At 31.8% G+C, this 23,185-nt stretch overlaps 1 protein-coding gene across 4 annotated transcripts in view; it reads left to right on the forward strand.

The window, feature by feature from the left end:
- Positions 1-925: 925 nt before the first annotated feature.
- The window catches only part of LOC130442005 (leucine zipper putative tumor suppressor 2 homolog), a 301,746-nt gene continuing 279,486 nt past the window's right edge, over positions 926-23,185 (forward strand). For all 4 annotated transcript variants that reach the window (XM_056775950.1, XM_056775949.1, XM_056775952.1 and 1 more), the window contains exon 1: positions 926-1,282. The gene's annotated coding sequence lies outside the window, so the exon portion shown is untranslated. The remainder of the gene's footprint in view (positions 1,283-23,185) is intronic.

The following is a 23,185-nucleotide window of genomic DNA, read 5'->3' on the forward strand; positions in this document are numbered from 1 at the left end:
TCTCAAGGACGAACGTGACCGGTCACAGCCGTTTTCCCGATTTCACACTTTCCTAAAACGAAAAATAATTATTTTTTCATTTTTCCCGTGACTTTGATTAACTAATTAACAATTGTACTGAAAAAGAAAAAATAATTAATTAACAAAATTTAGGCTCGTCCCTGGAGGGTTAAGTCTCCAATTTTTTGAAGAATCCAAAATTCGACACACATACATGCGCGTGTGTGATGGCCCGTACCGCTAATCATCCACCTCCGGATAAATCAACGAATGGATACGAAGCAGGAGATACCACCAGCCCCTGTTATTCCGACATGTCCGTCCGTCGCGGTTTTCCCAAAGTTCTATGGGAGATTCGGAAGCTCTTCTCTTCCTTGTTAAGAGTAAGCGAGGTGGCTATATTCTCTTATCGGTTGTCTGTCAATGATGAATGTTGAGAAAGTTATCAAAAAACCGTTTGTCAGTCTAAAAAATCTGCACAGACAGACAAATTTAATCATCTCCAGTTGAAGACTTTGAAAATCATGTTTGTACGATATCAGTTTATGCAAAAAGGGAGAATATTTCGAAAAGCAATAGACTTTGTTTCGAATTTCTTCGTTTCTGCTTAACTTTTCATGAAAACTTAAAAGGCATCCCTTGCAGTATTTTAGATACACATATTTCACGAATTTTTTTTAAATACCATTTATATTATATTAAAAACAAGTCGCTTAAACTGTTTTCATTTGAGTTAAATGTTTATTTTTTTACTGTAAAAAGTATAAATGGTTACAAAAAATGTTAAGGAACTGTCCACTTGGTATCCTCCAGGCCCTACCGTTCGCGTAGCGAGAAGCAGATAAATCAAACCATTGTTTATATTTCACATAAACAAAACTTCGCGATTCTTCGCGTTTCGTATCTCAGCAGTCGTCGACTTCTCTCGAAATAGTTACAATCTTCAGTAGGCCGTGCAGGTATAGCCGGCGAATATTTATTCCACCTGTAGCGCTTCGCGAGAGAACACTTGACAATCGCGGTCCGCGCTATTCGACAGCCTGCTGGACCAGTCGACAGTCAGTAAGTCAGTGAGTGGTCTCTAGATGTTCGCGTCTTCCTGAGTTTTTCAGTGGGACATTTCTTGTGAATCGATAGAGTTCTCTAGGTCAAGACTACTACTAGCTAGACATTTTATAGTTTTTGATTTACCTATTATTTGAAGTGAGTGCGCGAATTTTGTGAATCAAACTGATCTTTATATATTATAAGGATATTTTTTCATTGCTTGTGGAAATTATCGGTAAGCTATAATTTCTAATTATTCACTAACGAATATAAATTTTATGCTTGAGTATCGCGTTAAGTTGGATGAAAAAAACATCGTTTATAACCGTTATATATTCGAAAACGGTTTGACAGAAACAGGTACAATGACTTAATGTTTATTTAGATAAAAAACCGGCCACATATACAACTTTTTATTGACTACAATAGCAAAAAAATTTATAAAATTTTATATTTACAAAAATTTACGAAGAATATAATATTGTTATTAATAGATTGTTAGAATTAAAAAAAATAGGATAAGATATAATTTTTATTAATATTATATATTAATAATTATTTTTCAAATGATTCTAAAGTTTTATTATCACATTTAATACTAATTGACTATATTTATTGTTACGTATAGGGTGTGTGAAAATTTATATAAAAATTTTACAAGTCTTAAATGATGTAATATTTATTTTCTGAAGTTATGAATAAGGTTCGGTTTGAATGCAAATAGTATATTTTTGGGACTTTGGGTGCTGAAGCTCGAAATGTGTTCAATAATATCGACCCTAATCGGAGCTTTCCTTGAATGGTGGATCTGTTTTTTGTAAATTTTCTTACAAATAAAAAATATATTCTTGTACTAGTTTTTCATAAAACAAATAATTTTATAGTAGTAACTACCGTACATTCAATTTTGATGTACAAAATCGATCAAAAGTTTTCACCCACCTCAAAGTTTGCGTGATACACAACAAATGAAACCAATACGATAGATTTTTATATTTATGTTTTAAAGAAATAACCAAGGAAGACAAGCAATAAGACAGCTAAATAGTGTATTGTAGGACAAACAAATATCCAAGGAAAACAAACATCGAATATACAATAGCATAATGAAAAGTATAACAACATATAGTAGCGAAGTCTGGCCGCTAAAAGAGAAAACAGTAAAAATGCTTGAAGCCACAGAAATGGATTATTGGTGACGCGCGGGAGGAATCTCAAGACGTGAAAAATAAGAAACGAGAAAATCAGGGAGATCATGAAAGTGCAGCGTACGATTACAGAAGACATTAGGGCGAATCAGTTAAGATGGTACGGACGTGTCCAAAGAATGCCTGAAGACCGCATAACCAAACAAATTTTAAATTGGACTCCACGAGGAAGACCAAGATTAAGTTGGAGGGAGGGTATCGAGAAGGATATTCCAAAAAGAGGATTGGAAGAAGATCGTTGGGAAGATCGAGAAAGATGGAAACTGGGAAACTGCAATTTTTCATATTTAAATTTTTGATTTTTGCTTTTATTATTTTGGTGCACACATTTGGCATTCTATGTAGTAATCTCGACAAATAATCGTCGTCTATTTAACTTTTTTCCTTTTTCAGGAAATTTCAAAGATGTGAAGTGGAATAGTACAATGTTTTCTGGCTTCCCTGTCTAATTAGTCCCAAAACAACTCAATTGAGTTGAGGTCTGGCAACTGTGCTGGCCAAATCATTACATTTTCCTTCAATATTTGTTTACAGCCTGCTTTCCTCAAAAACCTATCAATTTTTACTAGGTATCCAGTCGTTCATTCTCAAAAACATTCCTAAATCATCATCATCGAACCTCCGCCGTGTTTTATAGTTGGGATTACATATAGGTCTAGCATCAGTTCTTCCATTGAGCTGACTCTTCATGCGTCTAATTTTCATACTCCATACCCCTCTGCAACTTCTTTATTTTGACGTCTTATAAGCGGTCTTTTTTATGACCAGCTTCTCTAAATCTCCTTTTTACTGTAAAAATACTCAAAGGCAGATCCCTAGATTCATAGACTTGGGCTCGTGAAAAGTCGATTACGTGTACTGACTAATACAATTCGTATACCTTCAGCGCTTGTGAATTTTCGTGGCCGCACTGAATGTTTCCTATCACCATAGATTCTGGTGGATGTACATTTTTTCACGTTGTAGTACACGGTACGTTGAGATATTTTTAATTCTGTGCCCATACTATGAAGACTTGCGATTAATGCATTAGTTTGAACCTATAGTTCCTTGGTTTACAAGTCTGAATTTGCAAGGACGAAATAATTCTTATACGAACTTCACAAAAGATATCTTGGTCTAAAAAGTATAAATCACAGCATGTTCTTGCTCTCACAGGACTAACTGAGACTAGACTACAATCATAAAGACTAAAGAAATAATAATAAAAAAATCAACAGATACTTGTAAGTTTAGACTTGTGGTACTCATCGAAAAAATATAAACATTTGCTCGTATACTATTATTTTTGGTGCACCCTTTTGACCTTCGCTTGACAATATGAAGAAGAACTATGGAAGGTATCATTTTGAAATTTAATGAATGGATTATGGGGTGGGTAAAACTTTTTAATTTGAAACTACTAGTGTACGTTTCAAATTAAAAAAATATCTAATAGACCACCACCAATAGTGATAATTGCTGCTAACCAATGGTATGGGGCATAATAGTCCACCCAAATTTCTTCAAGAGCTCCTGTGTTTGACGAACGACGTGGGTCAAGCGTTCATCTATCAGTTGCATCTGGTGATTCCATATTGCTCGCCGGAGTTTGGCCAATATTTTAAAACATCTATTTTAATTTTTTTTCATCCCACGTTGTATGAAATGGATGAGGAGTATGGTCTTTCCATCCCAAAACCTCTCTTGTCGACTGCATTTGTTTCAATTTCTCTAGTTGCGATGAACTAGAGTGACGCTACTGACAAGATTTTGGTTTTGTTTTGAGGATGTAATGAAATAACTACATTTCATCTTCTGTCACGATAGAGTCCAACAACTTCTCCTTGTCCCCTACCCCTCATAAGAAACTTGCGACCACCGGCAAGGCGTTGTGCCTTCCGTCCGTGAGTCTGCATCCGGGGTACCAAACGAACACTCACTTTCCGATTTCCCAATGTGTTTGTTAAGTTTTTTTCAAAGGGTAGCTTCAGAAATGCATTCAACAAGTTCACACACAGTAACCTTCTGATCGTTGAACAGACCACTGTTGATATTATCGACAATCGCATCCAAAACCGGCCGTCTTCCACTACGTTCTTCATCATGAACACAGCAGAAGTTCGCGCGCTTCGATAAACAAAAAGTCGTCTTCAGAGACTGAAGGTGAATAGTGAATTTACTTATTGAAGTGCGTTTAGACAGTTCACCAACGGCTCTTGAAATTCCAACTTAATATCATACTAGACGAATATTTTTTCTTTTATTGCTCCAAACAAGCACTGTACAGTAAACACTAGTTCAGCAGCTCTAAATTTATTTAGCAATTTTATATTCAACGTTATATTATTAAAGTTTTTCGATTTTCCATATCCTTAACGGACATAAATTGCAACATTCACTCATATATAGCGGACAATATGCAATTAGGCTCCACATTTATGCTCGAAAGCGTGAACGTGGATAGTCGTTGATGATAATTAAAAAACGTATGTTGTATTGTATACATAAGGTACTCTTTTAGTGTAACGATGGTTGGTAACTATTATTTGGAAAGAATGCCGATATCCAGTGGCTTGCTTCGTAGCTACGTGACAAAGCAAACATGATTGTTTACCGCCCGGATTACTTGTATTGATCTTCACGAATCTTTAATATTAAACTGACCAATTACTCTGAGCCTTATATATCCTCTTGTAATAATTCTAAAACTAAAATGTCTAGTAATAGAAAACTTCTGTCCAGAAACTTTACACTACATTACCAATACATTTTGTAACATCTCTGACTGCTTAAATCTTCTTATCTCTGTGGTAATCCTATCTTTTAAGTCCTGAATATTGGCAGGTTTTGTTTTATAAACGATGTTTTTTTAAGTGACTCCACAGGAAATAGTCTAAAGGATTCATGTCGGGTGCCCGCGGAGGCCATTCGATAACACCACGCTTTCCAATCCATTTTCTGGAAAACACATTTGGATATTGCCTCGCCATACATGCATAGTGAGGTGTGGCAGCATCTTGTTATAGCCAAATATTGTCGTTTGGGATAATGTTATTGTCTGAAAATTTCAAATAATGAAATTTTTTTTAATATAATTGACAATATTTACTTGTAATTGGAACTATCCGAGCCAACTCAGGTATAATACTATTTTCCAATAAATTTAAATACGCTGGACCATTTAAGTGACCAATTATTTTGTCGCCTATTATTCCAGCCCATACATTCAGGGATATTGGGTGTGGATACACACACCCAACGAGGATTGTTACGTGACCAGTATCTACAATTATGCCGATTTACGTTTCCATCAATAATAAAAGTGGCCTCATTGCAAAACAACATTACTTAAAAATTTGGATCGTTTTGATTTTTCCATCATTAGGTCTGCTAACTCTTCACGTCTATCAAAATCATCATCTGACAACTCTTGAACTAAAGTTAATTTGTATGGATGGAATTTATTATCACGTGTGATTTTCATTACGGATGTTTGCGAAATATTAAGTTCCCTGGATATTTGTCTAGTACTCAAATGTGGATCGTCTTCTTACCGGACACAAACATCTAAAGATTTGTTTTCAGTAGATGCAGTTTTTCTGCTTCCTGTTTTGGATAAATCTTCTACTGAATCAGTATCGTTAAACTTTTTTATTAATATACTGACAGTAGTTCTTGTTATGGGATTTCGGTTAGGATATAAATTATTAAAGATATTACACGTTTCTTGTTGACTTCTACGCCTATTACCGTATCCTAATATCAGAAAATATCAATTCCAGAAAAACGATTGTGACTTCCAATAAACTTCAACAACAATAATAATTTATTGAAATGTCAAATTTGTTATTGTAGCAGTCATAGCCACTTAAATTATTATGTTAACTCCAATATTATGGCATTTAGGTATAGGGAACATTCGATGAAAAATAATAGTATTTCTTAATGATTCGGAAAAGCGAAAAATATACAGGGTGATCCATTTGGAATAACAATGTTCATTATTTTTCCGGATAAAAGAAAGATCTGACAACAATGTAAATACCACCATCGGCCGAATTACAAGACTCTTGCTCACAAAAATTTATAAACACAAAACTCACTCTGTATATTAAATTTTGACGGACGCGACGTCGGCAGATGTTGGGTGGTTGTCTATTCAATACGTTTTTTTATAAATGCGACACGCTGTATATCTTCTAATATTTAATTTTCTCCTATAATCCTCGTTCTTACAATCTACAGTGTTACTAAATTATAAAGGGTACTTAAAAATCTGTTATATATGTCTTATTTTATCGAAGACGTTAAGAAACACTCTCTAGTCGATATATTATTATTCATTTTGTGTCGTCAGTGAGCGATAATTATTTTCAACTTAATTGTATCAGAAATCATCGACGAATAATCTTAACAGGAATTTTTTAAAAATTCTCTTTTCAATTACATTAGGTGCGATTTATCATTATTATCAATCATTCCCTATATCTAAATTAAATATTTTCCGAAAGTTTTCTTAATTTTCTCGAGAAAAGGATAGAATGTATAAAGTTTGTGTTAAATCATGTCAAGTGACGTCAGAATTAATTTGATTGTCTGTTATTTATCTCACATAGATGCTATGAAATAAACACTCTGTATATAAATAATTAAAGGATGGATGATTATTTATTTTTTGTGGTAAGTTAATGATAATTCTTGAGTTTTCATCTTAATTGTAACAGAAATCATTGACGAAGAAGGTAAGCTAAAAAGTAATCTTAATATTTTTTAAATTGTTCGTAAAAATTTGAATTAGGTTCTATTTATTATTATTGTCAACAATTATCTATACCTAAATTAATGATTTTTCAAAATGTTTCTTAATTTTATCGAATAATGGATAGAATGTATAGAGTTTGTGTTATTTATCTCACAAAGTTGAATTGGAACGAAGATGACCTTGTATTAGTTTCCTTTAATAAATGAATCACTATATATGTATGTGATGTTTTCTTTGTTTTCTTTATGTTTATTACATTATGAATAAACAATACCTATTTCAACCGTGTGCAACTTTACCGTTTTAATGGGATCTAATTGTTTCTTTACACTGAAAATAATTAACAGTTTAAATCCTGATTCAAATGTTTACATTTTTATAATCACGCGTATGATGTAACCCACTCGGCTGTTTAATAACCGTTTTATTTTTATTTCAATTATTTTATCCACACGACCCCATAGTTTAAGGGCCAATTAAAGGGCGGGAAAATATATACAGGGAAGAGTATTTAAACGTTCTGTAGTGTTTGAATTTAAAGTTTGGCGGATGCGAAGGTACAATTCCCAGAAGGACCATGTACATTAAATTTTTTTATATACCGTGGCAAATTATTTATATTGTTTTTATAACATATATACAGTATGTTGGGGCCGTTTTTATAGAATCATTTTGTAAGAAGCCCATTTTATTTGTTTATGGGAAATTAGAGATTTCCAACATTCTGGATATGATTAAAATCTATATGAATAAGTTTTTAAAAGCCGTGTATGTCATAGTCATAATTATATGTCATAGTGAACAGATCTAAATAGTGGACGGTGGAATTAAATTAATTAGTGTTTAGTGATAAGTTAAGTTAAGTTTTATTGGATAATTTAGGGAATAGTTTAGTGTTTAGTGCATAGTTTAGTGTATAAATAAATTAAGTAAGTTGGAAGCTAATTAAAAAATTGAAATAATCATTACAATCATTACAAAATTATATCGAGTAATTGATGGAGTGAGATCTGGAATATGGGTCCTTGGCTTCCTATCTGTATGTTTTTTATTTGGATAATTTCTTACAGCTAATTGAAAATGTGCCATTGCTTCAAGAGATTCTGATACACCGTTTTTAGGAATCTTTGGAATTTTTGTATGTATGTTTCATTAATTCTGACGGTTTACAAAATAGAAAAAGTGTTTTTAGTGTCATACTAGCCAATCTTCTACTATTCACTAGTCTATTATTGTTGAAAATAGCTTTGAATGTGAATAACACTAATTTGTCTTTTTCTGAATTTATACACAGTCTAGCGTTGCTTTAATATTTTCAACCTTCCAAATGATAGTTACGTCTGTTTTCTCGAAATAGGTGTCTGTGAATAATATAAGTTTGGAAAAGTTTTCTTCCTCTGCGAGTTGATCAAGGGGTCATAATTAAAAAACTGTTCTGTTATGAAAGTCCTTGCCGTATAAATAGTGATGAATATGATAAGGATGGTATATGTGCTTTTAAGAATCCTAAAAGCACAGGATTGATTTATATTGGAATTTTGTTTGGTTTTGGAAATTGAATTGAAATTTCTACTAACTGTTGACAATTTCATATATCAGAATCAACTAAACTCGAAAAAGAACTTTTCTCATGCCATAATGTAGGGAAACGGTCCTGTTTTTGTCTACCTAAATTAGCTGTCTTTAGTATCTGTAATTAAAAGAATAGAATCATAAAACAGTATCTCACTAGATGAAGACGAATTATGGGCAATAAGCATAAGAAGAATGCTGAAAAGGTGTCGCTACCAGCGCCTTGGGCAATAAAGGCAAAGGATATAATGAAATAACTCCTTTTTTAAATAAACATTAAAATTTGAGTTTTCTACCTGCGAACTCTTTTAACGCCATGGACATACATACATAGACATGTCGCCACAAACGTAAAACGGTCAATTCTGAATGGTACAATAGCATTTGTTTGCCGAAAAAATCAGGGAAACCAATCGTAGAAGACAAATCTTTCTCTACCTTGACAATGCGAGCTCTCACACACAGTTAAAACAAAAACATTTTTGAACAGTTGAACATCGCATTTGGTAATGATTTCCTCCTATTTCCGCAAATCAAAAATTAATTGCGACGTTAACGTTTATCTACACCTGAAGAAGCAGTTGATGCATTCATATGTTTTGGAAGTACCTCAATAGGAATGAAAAAAAATCCTCTAACAATTGGTTCAAACGCATACAAAAGTGTATTGATGTTAATGGAGAATATTTTCAAAAACAATAGAACCATATCCATTTATGGATATTAGTTTTCATTTGTCTACCTCAAAATTTAATTAGCAGCCCACGTAAAGATAATAAATCGATTAACAGTTTACTCAAAAACCTTGATGGAATAAGAAAAATAGTAACAGTAATGTAGCTTGAACACCTGTTTACTCAAAGTTTATTATTAAACTTAATTCTAGAAATTTCTCTTGTACTAACGGCTTGATCATTAAATCGTCTGGTTGTAGATCTGTGGTTAAAAATTATAACCATATTTTGAATATTTTCTCTTGTATAATGGTACTTAATATCAATGTGTTTGGCCATTATATGATTTATTGAATTGTTTGCTATGCAAAATAGATATATTATATGCATTATTATCCTCATATACTTATTATTATCGGCTGAGGATTTCCCAATTTTATGTTATTTGTTAATGCTATTAACCACTTCGCTTCTGGCTTGACTTGAAGTTACAGATTGTTGTTTCTTGGTAATTAAAAAAAAAGTGAAATCATTTCACACTTTAAATAGGTATCTTGTAATTTTTCTATCATTCTATCAACGTCGCACCCTGCCCAATCAGAATCAGCATATCCAACTATTTCATCATTACAATGACTTTTTGAGTAGGTTAGATTAAAATGCATAGTATTTTTAAAGCTTTCCATAACTCTTTATTTTTATTTGAAAACTGATTAAAATGTTTATTGCAGCACATAGTCCAGGGCGTATATGACATTGTTGTCTTAGAAGTTTCCGACCTAACAAAGAAAGACATTTCTTTCCATAATCATTTCTATTCTCAACATATTCTCCTTGTAAGTTCATACACTCAGTCCAGCGATCCTCAAACCTTTCTTACTGTTTCAAATAATTGTTGTCGTATATCTCCTCAAAATAAATATTTGCGATTACAATAACGTCCTATTATGATGAAAATTTCTTTTCTGTAATTGCAATTTTGAGGTTAGGAAACAGAAAAAGTTGCCGGAGTCCAGATCTTGTGAATACAGTGGATGGTCAACCAATTTGAAGCTTGCCATGGTGATTATGCAAGTGTGGTGTGAAAAGGTGCGTTGTCCTGAAGGAATAATAATTTATGCAACAAGTGGACCAATCGAGTAGATATAAAAAAGTATCGATTTCGAAATTAGAAGTAAAACGCTATAAATCTCTATTCTGGAGTTGCTTTTAACAAAACACGTATTAACGTCTGACGATTTTTAAGGTGAAAGGTCACCAAAAGCGATTTTTTATAAATATTTCGTTCGTTTTCTATGGTATTAATATATTAGAATTTATTATAATTTGTAGAGAGTGGAATTCTTCACAACTTTTGTCCCAGCAGTTTTTTATATATGTATATTCAACCATTTTTTAGAAAGACGACTGAGAGCCCGTCGGGCCTACCTATTCACAAGGTCGATCGTCGCCTAGTAGTCTATAAATCATTGACTAATATATAATCATGAATAATTTGCATTGTTTATCATTCAACATATTATATTCGATTTTTGTCCTAAATATAATATTCGATCCACAACGCTTCGTAGGTAATAGCCTTTGGTAAATGATGAAAATTCAGGCAAAAATATATCCTCTTCGAATGCTTAGTTATGAGATTCGGTATGCTAAAGTTTCGTAATATCTCGTGAGCTATCAACATTTTTCTTTCAAATTTTATATCTATTTAATAAAACACTAACCAAATTAGTTTTTTTAATTTTTACGTTCACCTTTAAGTCACAATTTTTTTTTGTTAACATGAATAGTTTTTAAAATACTTTAAAAAAGCAGCAATATGTTTTATGATAATTTATATGTCTGCTGAAGCACAAATATAAACTGATCAGGAATTATCGAAATGAGCTGATGCACCTTTGAAAATGACAGCCGTGGGAAAAGCAAATGCTTATTCCGTAATGTTCTGTGTGTAGATTTATTTGCTTTGTTAAGTTGTGAGGTTGGTTTTAAGACATCATTATTTTCAGTTGTATTGACGATGGAATTCTCAAAGAGTTGCCACTTGAAGAAGTGCGAAATTTCCTCCCGTGATTTTTTTTTATTTTTTTTTTTCGACTATGCTGTGTTGTGCTTAGTGTAGGTACCTAAGTGGTGAATGAAATCCAGAATGCACCTACAAATTTCTAATATGTTGAAGATCCACACGAGTTTTGTTTAATTATTAATTCCTCTTATTTTGGGTTTAAACACCAAATATAATAAAACATAAGAATTTGTATTGCTGTGTGATGCCAAACGTGAATTTATACTGATAGCTTGATTTACTATTCAAACGCCGCATAACTTTAAATAAAATATCGTCATAAAATTATTTTCTTTAATGCTTGGTTTAGTAGATGAATAACAATAAAATAAATATTTTGGTGCTTGACAGAAATGCCTAATTTTTGCTGTGTAGTAAAATGTAGTACAAAAAGAGACCCATAACTTAACTTTGTACTTAAGTAAGAGGGTAAAGATAATATTCTATTATATGATATAGTTCTAGTTTCTGCTGCCTTAATCAATATCTGTCCCCTACTAACTCCCAATGAATCTGCTTCGTTATCTTTTGTATTTCTATTGCGATTGGAAATTTTGCTCGTGTAATAGACTATCTTCAGTCATAAAAAAATATTTGTGTCACACCTGTTTAAACGAAGTCGTGAGTTTCTCGCAAACTATTATTATTAATCTAATCAAATATTATTATTATTCAAAACTAAATTGAATAAAATTGAAAATACGTATATTTATATGGAACTTTTATTTTTCTTTACATACATTTATACTTGCTAAAAAATCATCATCATTACAGTTAATAAAATACGAATGAAATGAGACAGTATAGAAACATATTTATCACAGTCGTAGGTCAATTCCATCTAAATCTATAAGTTTTTCTTTACACCTTTCAATTGCCACTGTGTTCCTTGCAACCTTAAAAAATTGAATGCAGCAGCCGAAACTAATGTCCAAAAAAAAACTCCCGTAATTAAAGCGCAAAACAGACGTAAGTGTTCTTAATATTGTATTGCGTGAAAGCTTGTAGTTCTTCTAATATCAATTGCAGATATAATTACGCACAACACTTATACCAAATTAAGAAATGAAAAATAATGTTTACTCCCCGTATAAAATTCGGTAAACATCTAACAAACCGTCAGTCCACGTAGACTCATCATCTCCACTGTTTACCTTTCAAAACATCGAATCATAAGCATAAATGCTTTTCTATTGACCGAAGCTGTATGTATACAATTTCTTTGAAATATTCCTGCCATGCGATCAGCAGTGGTGTCGTTAGGTGAGATTCATTTAATTTATAAATTTCTTTACATAAATAGAAATATGGCGCTCTTTAGACCATGGGCGAATGAAGACAATAAAATTGCACAGTGTAATAAGAATAAAGACAGATATGAATTTGATAATAAAGATTTATATATTATACAAACACAACAAGTTATTTTAAATATATTCGAATGTTTAAAAAAAGAAAATATTCAGCAATCCGATAATGCAATCATAATAAGAATTGCTGAATAAACTAGAGTAACTAAATTTTCTATTTATCGAGTAGTCACGAAAGGGGTTGTTGGGTTGATAATAGTAAAAATTACAGTTTGAATGGGCCATACTCTAAAAGGAAACTATAATAGTACATGCTTGAAGCAAAGACGGTTTCGCTTCTAATGTTTCATTAATATATGCTGAAAAAATTTTTGTCTAAATGATTATAGTACATAATAGAATCCCCTTAATTTTTCACCGGAATTATTAGTTTCTTCGACATCGCTGGTAATCCGGTGTTTTGTTACTAATTTTATTCTTTGATTCTTTTACTTTTATAATTGCAGACAGATATTTATTTTTTGTGAGCAACTGATTATTTTTCCTTTACTTGCAATAAGTACAGTGATGGTTTTATAAAAACATTTTTTACTTTCCTCTGCCATTATCAGACACCGATACAAACGAATAATAAAGCGAAAGTTGCGGTACACGCGGTGCGACTTAACAACCCAGTTGAACCGCATTTATTACTTTGGTTTACTTTGTCCTGCTATTAGGAATGATACGAGGATATATTGAAAACTTCTTAGCCTACTATAGAACCAAACAAAATTTCAATGTCAAAATATTTTATTACTCAACATATTCTCCTCTTAATTGGATTCATTTATTACAGCGAAACTGCAACGTCTCTAGACCTTTCAAAAAAAATGTTTCTTCTTGCTCTGCAAACCAGACCTCCACAGCTTTTATTACCTCCTCGTTGGAAGAAAATTTACGACCTTTTAAACCTTTTTTCAGTTGTGGAAGAGATTATAGTTGAACGGAGCCAAATCTGGTGAATAAGGAGGCTGTTCTAGTAATTAAAACCCTAAATTTTTTAAATGGCAGCATGAGATTTGTGTGCAGGGGCGTTGTACTGCAAAAACAAAACACCTTTGAATAGCTCTCCGCGTCTTTTCTCTTCAATTTTTCCTCGTATAGTGGTCAGTAATGTCGAATAGTAATCTCCAGTTATTGTTCTACCCTTATCCAAAAAATCAATCATGATTACTCCATGGCAATCCCAAAAAACTAAAGCAATAGCGTTTCCAGCAGATTTTTGGACACGAAACTTCTTAGGTCTTGGAGAACCAGAGTGTCGCCATTCCATCGATTGTTGATTTGTCTCATACATAATAAAAATTCGGTTAAAGAAGTCTACATCGTTTTCAAATTGAGCACAGATCGAACGCGATGCTTCTACCCTTGCACGCTTTTGGTCAACATTCAAACATTTGGGGATCCATTTGGCAGCAATTTTTCTCATGTTCAAATTGACGTGACCTATATGATGAACGCGTTCGTATGAAATATTCAGTTCTTAAGATATCCGTTTTAGCCCAATTCGACGGTCTGATAAAATCATGTCATGAACTGCATCGATATTTTCGGGGACTGACACAGAAACTGGCCTTCCCGATCGGTCATCATCTTCAATGGAAAATTTACCTCTTTTGAAACTTGCAGTCCAATTTTTCACGGTCGCATACGAAGGACATTGATCACCAAGGGTGTTAAGCATATCTTCATGAATCTGATTACCTGTTAACCCTTTTAAATACAGGTAGTTGATGATGGCTCAATACCCCAATTTTTCTATTTTCATAATTTTGGTGGACATCTTTTTTCTTTTAATTTATTGCGTAACTCTGGTTTACTTTTTCGACGTCAAACTTTACACTGACACTTCTAATAATTTATTGTTGGCTGCTATGGTAACGCAATATTTTGTTTATGCATAGAACTGGTCTAAGCTAGATATCAATACTTTCTCCTATACAGAATAAGTGATTAACTTATCACATTGTCTAGATAATCTTGTTATTTTATATAATGACCAGTATAATAACTATTTAATCATAATTACTGTAACATATATAAATATGGGGCATGGCATATACTGGTGTTTTTTATTTTTTTCAGTGCTCCAGTACACCGTTAAAAACGGTTCTTACTTAGAAAACATTTCTCTTATTACCTATCTTTTTGCTAATCCCCTGTATATAATGATACCACCTACACCTTTCCAAGTTTGACCTCTCGATCCTGTGTTTGTTTTATAATTGATGCCCATTGTAGATTTGTAAATAAGACTTCAAATATATTTGTAAAAATTCCTCCTAATTTTGGAATTTATATTCAAGAAAATTACGAAACATTTTTTGTTAACATAAATAACATCATTCATAAAAGGTAATAAATACTTTGTATCGAAGATTTATAAAATTATGTAAGTTACGAGACGCATCTTCTAAGGTTAAGGTTATTTTTAAAACTGGTTTGAAAATTCGCAGCAACCGTGACGATACAGTTTTAAAAAGTTAAATATATTGTAAAAGGTACCTGCCGCGACTTCAAAAGAGCATGCGACTTTATTTTTCAAACATGGTATCTTTTTGTCTTTAAGATTTATAGGCAGTATGAGTCACGAAGACAGGATCTATTGACCATTGTGAAATATATCTAAAAAAAACTAATCTGCATATTTATAGAATAAACCCTTTTTGAAAGGTTGAGATTTTGTACTTGTTTTAATGCGTTCCATTATTTAATGAAATGAAAATAAAATACGAGTATGATACAAACATTCTCGCTCTTCATTTTACATTATAACATACTTGATTTTGTTTATATTTTCATTTATACAAGTGACAACACACACGCACAGATGAAAAAACCCACCCTAGCCTCTTTCCTCTTCCCCTAGTTCTGTGGGAGGTACCAGGAAATCTTTCGTTTTTGAAGTATAAATTGTTAAATCCTTCTGATTAGTTTTGTAAATAAACATTAACTAGTGGTGTATGCTGATACGTAACTGTCTGTAGTTTTTATTGGGAAGATTCATCTTCTGTTTCAATAACGTGAGTATACTTCTTTATATTCTTCAGATTTAATCTTTAAATACTCAAATTCAACCAAGTTTGTGACATCCTCAAACTTAATTCAATTGCCTTGTGTTGTTCTTAACTCATATAAGTTCTATCAGTTTTAAATCAGGATGATATGGAGTTACATGCAATACAGTGTGTCTATTCTCTGGAATGAGCTCATCAGATTGATAGTTTATATACCTTTTCTTATGTAATTAAAGAGCCCAGTACAATTTAGGTCTTAAGCTGTTAAAATTGGATACAATTTATCATTCGTTGAATTGCTAATAAGTCCTGGATGAATCTGTTCTGAGAGATAAAATGCATAATCACAAACGATTACTTATTTTGCAGGTAAACCAAATTTTATCGTATTCATTATGATTATATATACATAATCAACTAAATTAACATTAAACAAGCTTTAGAAATAAATCCCATTTAAAACATGAGGAACATAAGGAACCTACATATAAGAAAATCCTCTATGTAAGCGACAAAATTCCCGGTACCAACCCCTTGGGATCCAAAAACTCTTTGTAAGGGATTTCGTTGCCTCTTATGCAATTTTTCCTTCTTAGTAAAACATTTCAATCTAAACGTGTTCTCGTAAAGACATGCAAGACGAAGCGAGCCAGAAATTTGCGGTCAGAGTTTAACTTACTTATCCGCAACCCTGCTATCATAGATATAGGGATAATATATCTTTCCTATTTGGTTTTATCATTTGCTTTCTGTTTAGCTCGTCTCCAGTTCAGTCTTCGTTTTCTGATTTTTTGCTATTTATAAATTTCATTTTCTTTTGTTTGTTTATCTCCTCTTTTTATTGTTTATTACTGTTTTCCCAGACTTTTCACTTATGCTATTATCTCAGTATCTTCATTTCATACGTTCCTAAACGCCGGCATGTGAGAAAATCGAAATTGTCAGACAAAGATGAACGAGCGTTAAAAAGAATAATTCAACAAAACAGACGTGCTAACTATGGTCAACTAAGTGTACTTTGGAGTAATGCAGTGGGTGGCGGGTTTCAAGATCCACAGTCACAGATAGGCTCAAAAATTAGGATTACGGACATACAAGGTGAATTTTGTAAAACCTTAGTTTAATCCATATTTTTCTAAATTCAAATTTTCTTTACATAGGACAAGGAAAAGCCATTATTGACTCAAATCCAAAAGAAAAATAGACTTTAATGGGCCAAACAGCATAAAAATTGGAATTTTGAACAGTGGAGTTTACATTGGAGTGATGAGTCTCGTTTTGAAGTTTGCGTGGGTGACGATCGAAGTAGAGTTATTCGACAAAAAAATGAAGCTTTTAATCCACATTGTTTGAAGCATAAAGTAAAATTACCGGCATCTGTGATGGTGTGGGGCTCGATATTTGCAAGAGGAGCGGGAAAACTGCATTTCATAAACGGAATTGTCAATACTGAAAAGTACCTGGATATTTTAGAAGAATCATTATTGCCAACGAGAGAAGTAACTTTAATCGCTGGGAAAGCCTTTTCAGCAAGATGGAGCAGCTTGTCATAAGCCAAAAAAGGCCTTAAAATGGTTCCTAGACAACAATATACCACTTTTAGAGTGGGTTTTAAGTAATCCAGATTTATCACCAATAGAAACACTTTGGCATGAAATGAAAAAGCAGTTGCGTGCAAATCCAGCTAGAACTGTCATGGAATTAAAAGAAAGATTGCAAGAAATTTGGGATGATTTTACTCCCGAATACTGCTAGAATTTAATAAACACTATGCCTCAAAGAATTACGGCTGTTATTAAAAATAAAGGGGATGTTACGCAATGGTAACTTTTGAAAGTATGTTTAATATTTCTTCTCTGATTCTCTGATTACATTTGGTTTTTTTTTGGTTTGTAATTATAACATATGTTTTAAAGTATCTAAAATGTTTATAGAAAATAAAGAGTGCTCAAAACTAAACAATTTGCCGGTTTTTAATAGCTGAAAAAGCAATAATTAGTAATTTTTTAAATTGGGCCAACTGAAATGGGACGGGGCTCCTATATTTTCATTATTTCTATATTTTGTATGTTTATCTGCAGGCCATATTATTCCTTTTGATTACTCCACTTCAGTATTCAATGTTGTAGTTTCTTTATTTTTCTGAAAATTGTCTTTAGAAACTGTTGTTTCCAAAAACAAACTTAAATTTTATTTGTGGTACTGCTTTTTCAAAGAACAAATCGATACATGTCTTTAGAAAGTGATTATTCTAAAATAAATCGACGTTTGCCCTAAGAAATTGTCTTTTTCAAAAAGAAATAAAATTTTTATGTTAAGAAATTGTTAACCACCACCAAAGCAAGCCAAAATTTGTTGTTAGTAACAGTTTTTTCTGAAAACATTGCTTCTCTCTCTACAAAAACTTCCTTATTCGAAAACAAACGATTTTTAAGAAATAAATTGTCTTAAAAATTGTTTTCTTCATAAATAAATTGAAATTTTTTTTGTTTCCCAAAATCCAACTATCATTTGTTATTAAAAATTGTCGTTATTTGTCCTTTAACAATGTATATTCTAAAAAGAAACGAAACTTTGTTTAAATTGATAGTCTTTTTTTTAAATAAACCCTTGATTCACGAATTTGCCTTTTTAGAAGAAAATGAAACATTGTTTTTCATAAATATCTTTCCTAAAAGATTTATCTTTAGAAATTGTCTTTCTAAAAAAACTGACACTTGTCTTTGAAAATTGCTCTCTTCAATAATCAAACGGAACCTTATCTCTAGAAATAGCTTTTTCCAAAAAATAATATGTATTTCGATATTGTCTCAAAAACAAACCGACACATATCTCTAGACATTTTTTTAAGCAAACGGAAATTGCCTCTCAATGTCTCTCTACATATTTTTAGAGAGATAATCTTCTCCAAACCCAAACAAATATTTTTCTCTTAAAAAATTGTCTCCGTCAATAAAAAAACAAAATTTGTCTATTTTTTTCAAATAAAAACTAACGTTTGTTGTTGAAAATTGTGTTCCCAAAGAGCAAAAGAAAATTTGTTCCCAGAAATAGCTTTTTCCAAAAACCAAACATCATATGTCTTAAGAAATGTTCTCTTTCAAAAACAAACCGAAATAAGTCCATAGTTGTTTTTAACAAAGGGAAATTTGTCTTAAGAAGCTGTCTTTTTCAGAAACAAACAATTATTTGTATCTAGGAACTGCTTTTTACAAAAACAAAACGTCATTTGTCTTTCAAATCTGACCTTTTCAAAAACAAAACGTCATTTGTCTTTCAAATCTGACTTTTTCAAAAACAAACCATTATTTCACTTTAGAAACTGTTTTATCCTAACATAAACCGACATTTACCTTCAGACATTGTGTTTTGATAAAATAAAACCAAGATATGTTTTTAGAAATAGTCTTATCCAAATACAAACGAAAATTTCTCTTAAGAAATTGTCTCTGTGATAAATAAACTGAAAGTTGTATTTAGAAGCTACTGTTTTTCAAATACAAACTAATATTTGTCTAAAGAAACTGTTTTTATTTCAAAAACAATCATTTGTCTGTAGAAACTGTCTTTTCACATTAATTTTGCTAAAAAATTAGAAGCGTTTATCAAAAGTTTTCTTGTATACTTAATGAAATGATATGATTATCAGGATTCTTCAAAATTTAGTGACTCTTCAGTTAAAAGGGAAGTTGATTATTTTTTGAATGGAATTATAATAAATATCAACATTTCATTATTATTATAACTTAAGCAGTTCTAATTTTCCCATTTTTGCGAATATTCAAACGATTTCCGATAGATATCGCTAGCTACGCCGTTTGTTTTAATGCTTGAATCTAAAATACTCGACAAAGTCTTTTATAATAGGTAAGTAGAAGGTATAGGATTTGATCCCGGATTATTTTTCTGCAAATGCAAGATTGGATACAGGTATTAAGCTACAGATACCGTTTTTTTCTCGTTTTGTTGATGGTGAACTTCAGTTTAAATGTTACTGACGCTCTGGGTTAGTTCTTCAGTTTAATATGAAACTAAGAATCTTAATCTAACTTTATCAAATTGATATTACAATTTCATATTTGGTTTTGGTAGAATGATTTAAGATTTGCAGTAAATATTTGATGAACTCGATGATGATGATGAAAAAAGTTATTCGCTCTGCTGTTGGTTTAATATACGTTAAAAGTCATAGAAATTCTCGATTCAGTTTCATATTTTGACCAAGATTAAGATTTTAAGTATATGTAAACCACTCAAATAGCACTCGTATGACAACACGTTCACTATTGAAAATGTCAAACTTGTTATGTTGGATATCGACATCATATCACGTTCATATCAGGGTTGCTGTATCTCAAAACTTACGAAGCAATGTTTGATATTGGCTCGTCGTTATTCATTGGATCTTTAATTATTTTTTTCTCACCACTCACCACCTTTTATAAAAGCTACCATTATATAATAAATACTTTCAGTAACTAATAGGTGATTAAGTTACTTACACCTAAATGTTTCATTTTTTATGATACAAACCTATGATGACTGTAGCAATAATTTAAACTATGTTGAAACCTTTTATATGTGATGATTTTCTTAATGTTTATCAGTAAGATAAATCTTATTTTGTACGTCATATACCCAAAAATATTAGTCACTTCAACCAAGATAAAGAGTGTTTTTATTTTCTTCTATGTACAATCTAACGAAACGTGTTTTTAACGTCTATAAATATCAACATATTGTGTAAACATAACGTTTTAAAAGCCTCCAGTACATTAACTCTGAATGCCATCGAAATATAATCGACTGTAAAACATAAATAACAATTTTTAAACAGATATATTTATTGATAATATGCATTTTTATAAACAAAGAAATGAACTTACTGAGGATAAACATTCTTAAATCTCAATGTTTTCGGTTGCTTTTATTATTTCTGCGAACTAATTTGAATTTTAGAAAATAATTATTTTAATAATCTTAATTTGTTTGGATTCCACTGTAGATAATTTGATATCGTTTCAATTCATAATGCAGCCATTTTCTAAACATTTCATTACCACATACTTTATAATTCGTGCGAATCCTAGTTCTACCATGCTCTACTACTACCACTACTACTTCATATTTTCATTAAAATTAAGTTATCTACGAGGATTATCTGAAAAGTCTTTTTTTTTCATAATCATTTTCTTTTTCAATATATTCTATACACTTAGTGTAAAGATACTTTAATCTTTATAACTTTCCAAATAAATGTCTTTTTTTCTCAAAATAGGTGTTTACGTATGCGATAACGTCTTCCTCTGATGATGAAAATCTCTTTCCATAAAGAACTACTTTAAGGATAAGCAGGAAAAACTCGCTGATGGACAAAACTGATGAATATGATGGATATCAATTGCCTTTTTCAAAAACAAACCGACATTTGTCTTTAGAAACCGTCTTTTTCAAAAATTGTCCGACAATTGTCTTGATCGTTTCAAAAGAAAATTCGTGAGAAGAAATAGCTTTTTCAAAAAACAATACATAATATGTTTTGAGAAATTGTCTTTCACAAAAACAAATAGGTATATGTCTTCAGAAATGATCTTTTTTGAAACAAACGGAAATTGTCTTTTCCAGAAACAAACCAACACTTCACCTCAGAAACTTTCTTCGTCTGATGAAAATCTCTCTCCAGCAATAGAAAATTCACGGATACGATTAATTACTTTGAAGGGCAATTCGTAATTTTAGCCATGGTGATCACCGATTTATGATAAGGTGCGTTATTCTGATGGAAAAGCACTTTCTTGCCGTTGAATACAATACCATGACTATTTCAAAAACGGTCTCCATCATTTTCCGTACGATAAAACCGTTTTTGCCTATTTTTGATCGTTTTTTTCGTTTCAGGAGTGTAGTATTGAATCATAGATTCGACTTCAATAATAAATCGGTGTTAGATATCCGATTTACTTGAACAAGATCATTGAGACCTGAGAAATGTTCCGTACCCAAAGCGCGGATAGCTTAACCATTTATAATTCTTGAAACAGTACTTAGCAAATTCATTCTTTTGATAGTCTTTTTTATTGCGCTAACCCTAAAACGATGGTCGTTTAATACCATTTGGTGAACTTTATAGTTGATATCGCTGGTTCTCCTCTCCTGTCATCTCTTATTTAGGTAGGCGTATTTCACTAAAAACAAATATTTGATGACAGCTCGAAACTCAATTTTTCCTTTTTATTAAAACATCCTCACAACGACTCCAATTGTCAAACAGCGTATAAAATGGCTGAAATTTCAATCTTCCGACACATGCCCATATATATATTTCCCAATTTACATTCATACTATTACGAAATCGTCCACGATATGGACATTGAAGCTGGTCCTGTTCGGTTATATTGGAAGTCTAAAATCTGGCGAATACGCCGGTTTGTTTGATTTTTTTGCTTTTACATACTTTGATCATAGCGGCGTTTTAGATATGTTTTTTTGAAACAGAGGAGAGTTGTTTCATCACTAGAATTTTATTGATTAATTCATAATGTTTTTGAAAGTAATAAACGAAAACTAACCCAAGTGCTTCTATTCCCAGTTCTTTTTCTTTTCATTTCATCTTTTCATATTAGATGGGCAGAAAAGTTCGTAGGGTGACACATATTTGCCGTTGCAAATATTGAATCCATATAATTTTCACTGAGCTCTAACCTTATAGTGTATGAATTTAACAGCTGTCGTAGAAATGGTTTGTGAGTTACAGCATTTTAAATGAAGCGACTTTTATTAGTTTGGAAAAAATGGATAAAGAAGAATTTTATGTGTTGATGAAGCATTGATTTTTGGCAAAAATACTATTAAAGCTAAAACTTGACTTGATAAACATTATTACGAGTTTATCTCAGGAAAATCAACTGATGACAAGTGGCTCGAAGCGAAACGAGCAACGAGGGCGATACACGCGGTGGAACCCTTAAAGAGACTGCCACCAACGAAAGCATCCATAAAATAATTTCGGATAACCCTAAAGTGATGCTGATTGAAATAGTTGGGACTCTAAAGATATCAAAGTTACGATGCTACTTATAAAATTCTGTGTGTATTAGTTGGTTTAACCCAGGTGGGATACAAGTGATTAACCCAGTATATACGTGGTTTGTGTGGTAATATGAAAATTCACTTGTTTTTTGATGTCAACTGGACACAATGCAGTATTCAATTTTCAATTCTAATTTATTGGACGTTGATAATGCTTTTGGTGTGCCAATTTTTTGTATATTTGTGTTTGATTAAGCCTCCAAAATTACAAAAGTTTCCAAATTTTGATTTCCCCAATATTTTTCAAATTTATGGCCAAAATATCTGATCAGATGGAATATTGATAGAGACACTCTCCAGGTCTAAGAGAATTAAAAAAATTCATAACCATATCAGGTAAGAAGTCTGAGGAACTCCTCGAGATATCCAAAAAAGGCATGCTATGTAGTGTTATGGTCAAAATATCTTTTAGGATAG

Source organism: Diorhabda sublineata, chromosome 3, assembly GCF_026230105.1.
Source record: "Diorhabda sublineata isolate icDioSubl1.1 chromosome 3, icDioSubl1.1, whole genome shotgun sequence".
NCBI lineage: Eukaryota > Metazoa > Arthropoda > Insecta > Coleoptera > Chrysomelidae > Diorhabda > Diorhabda sublineata.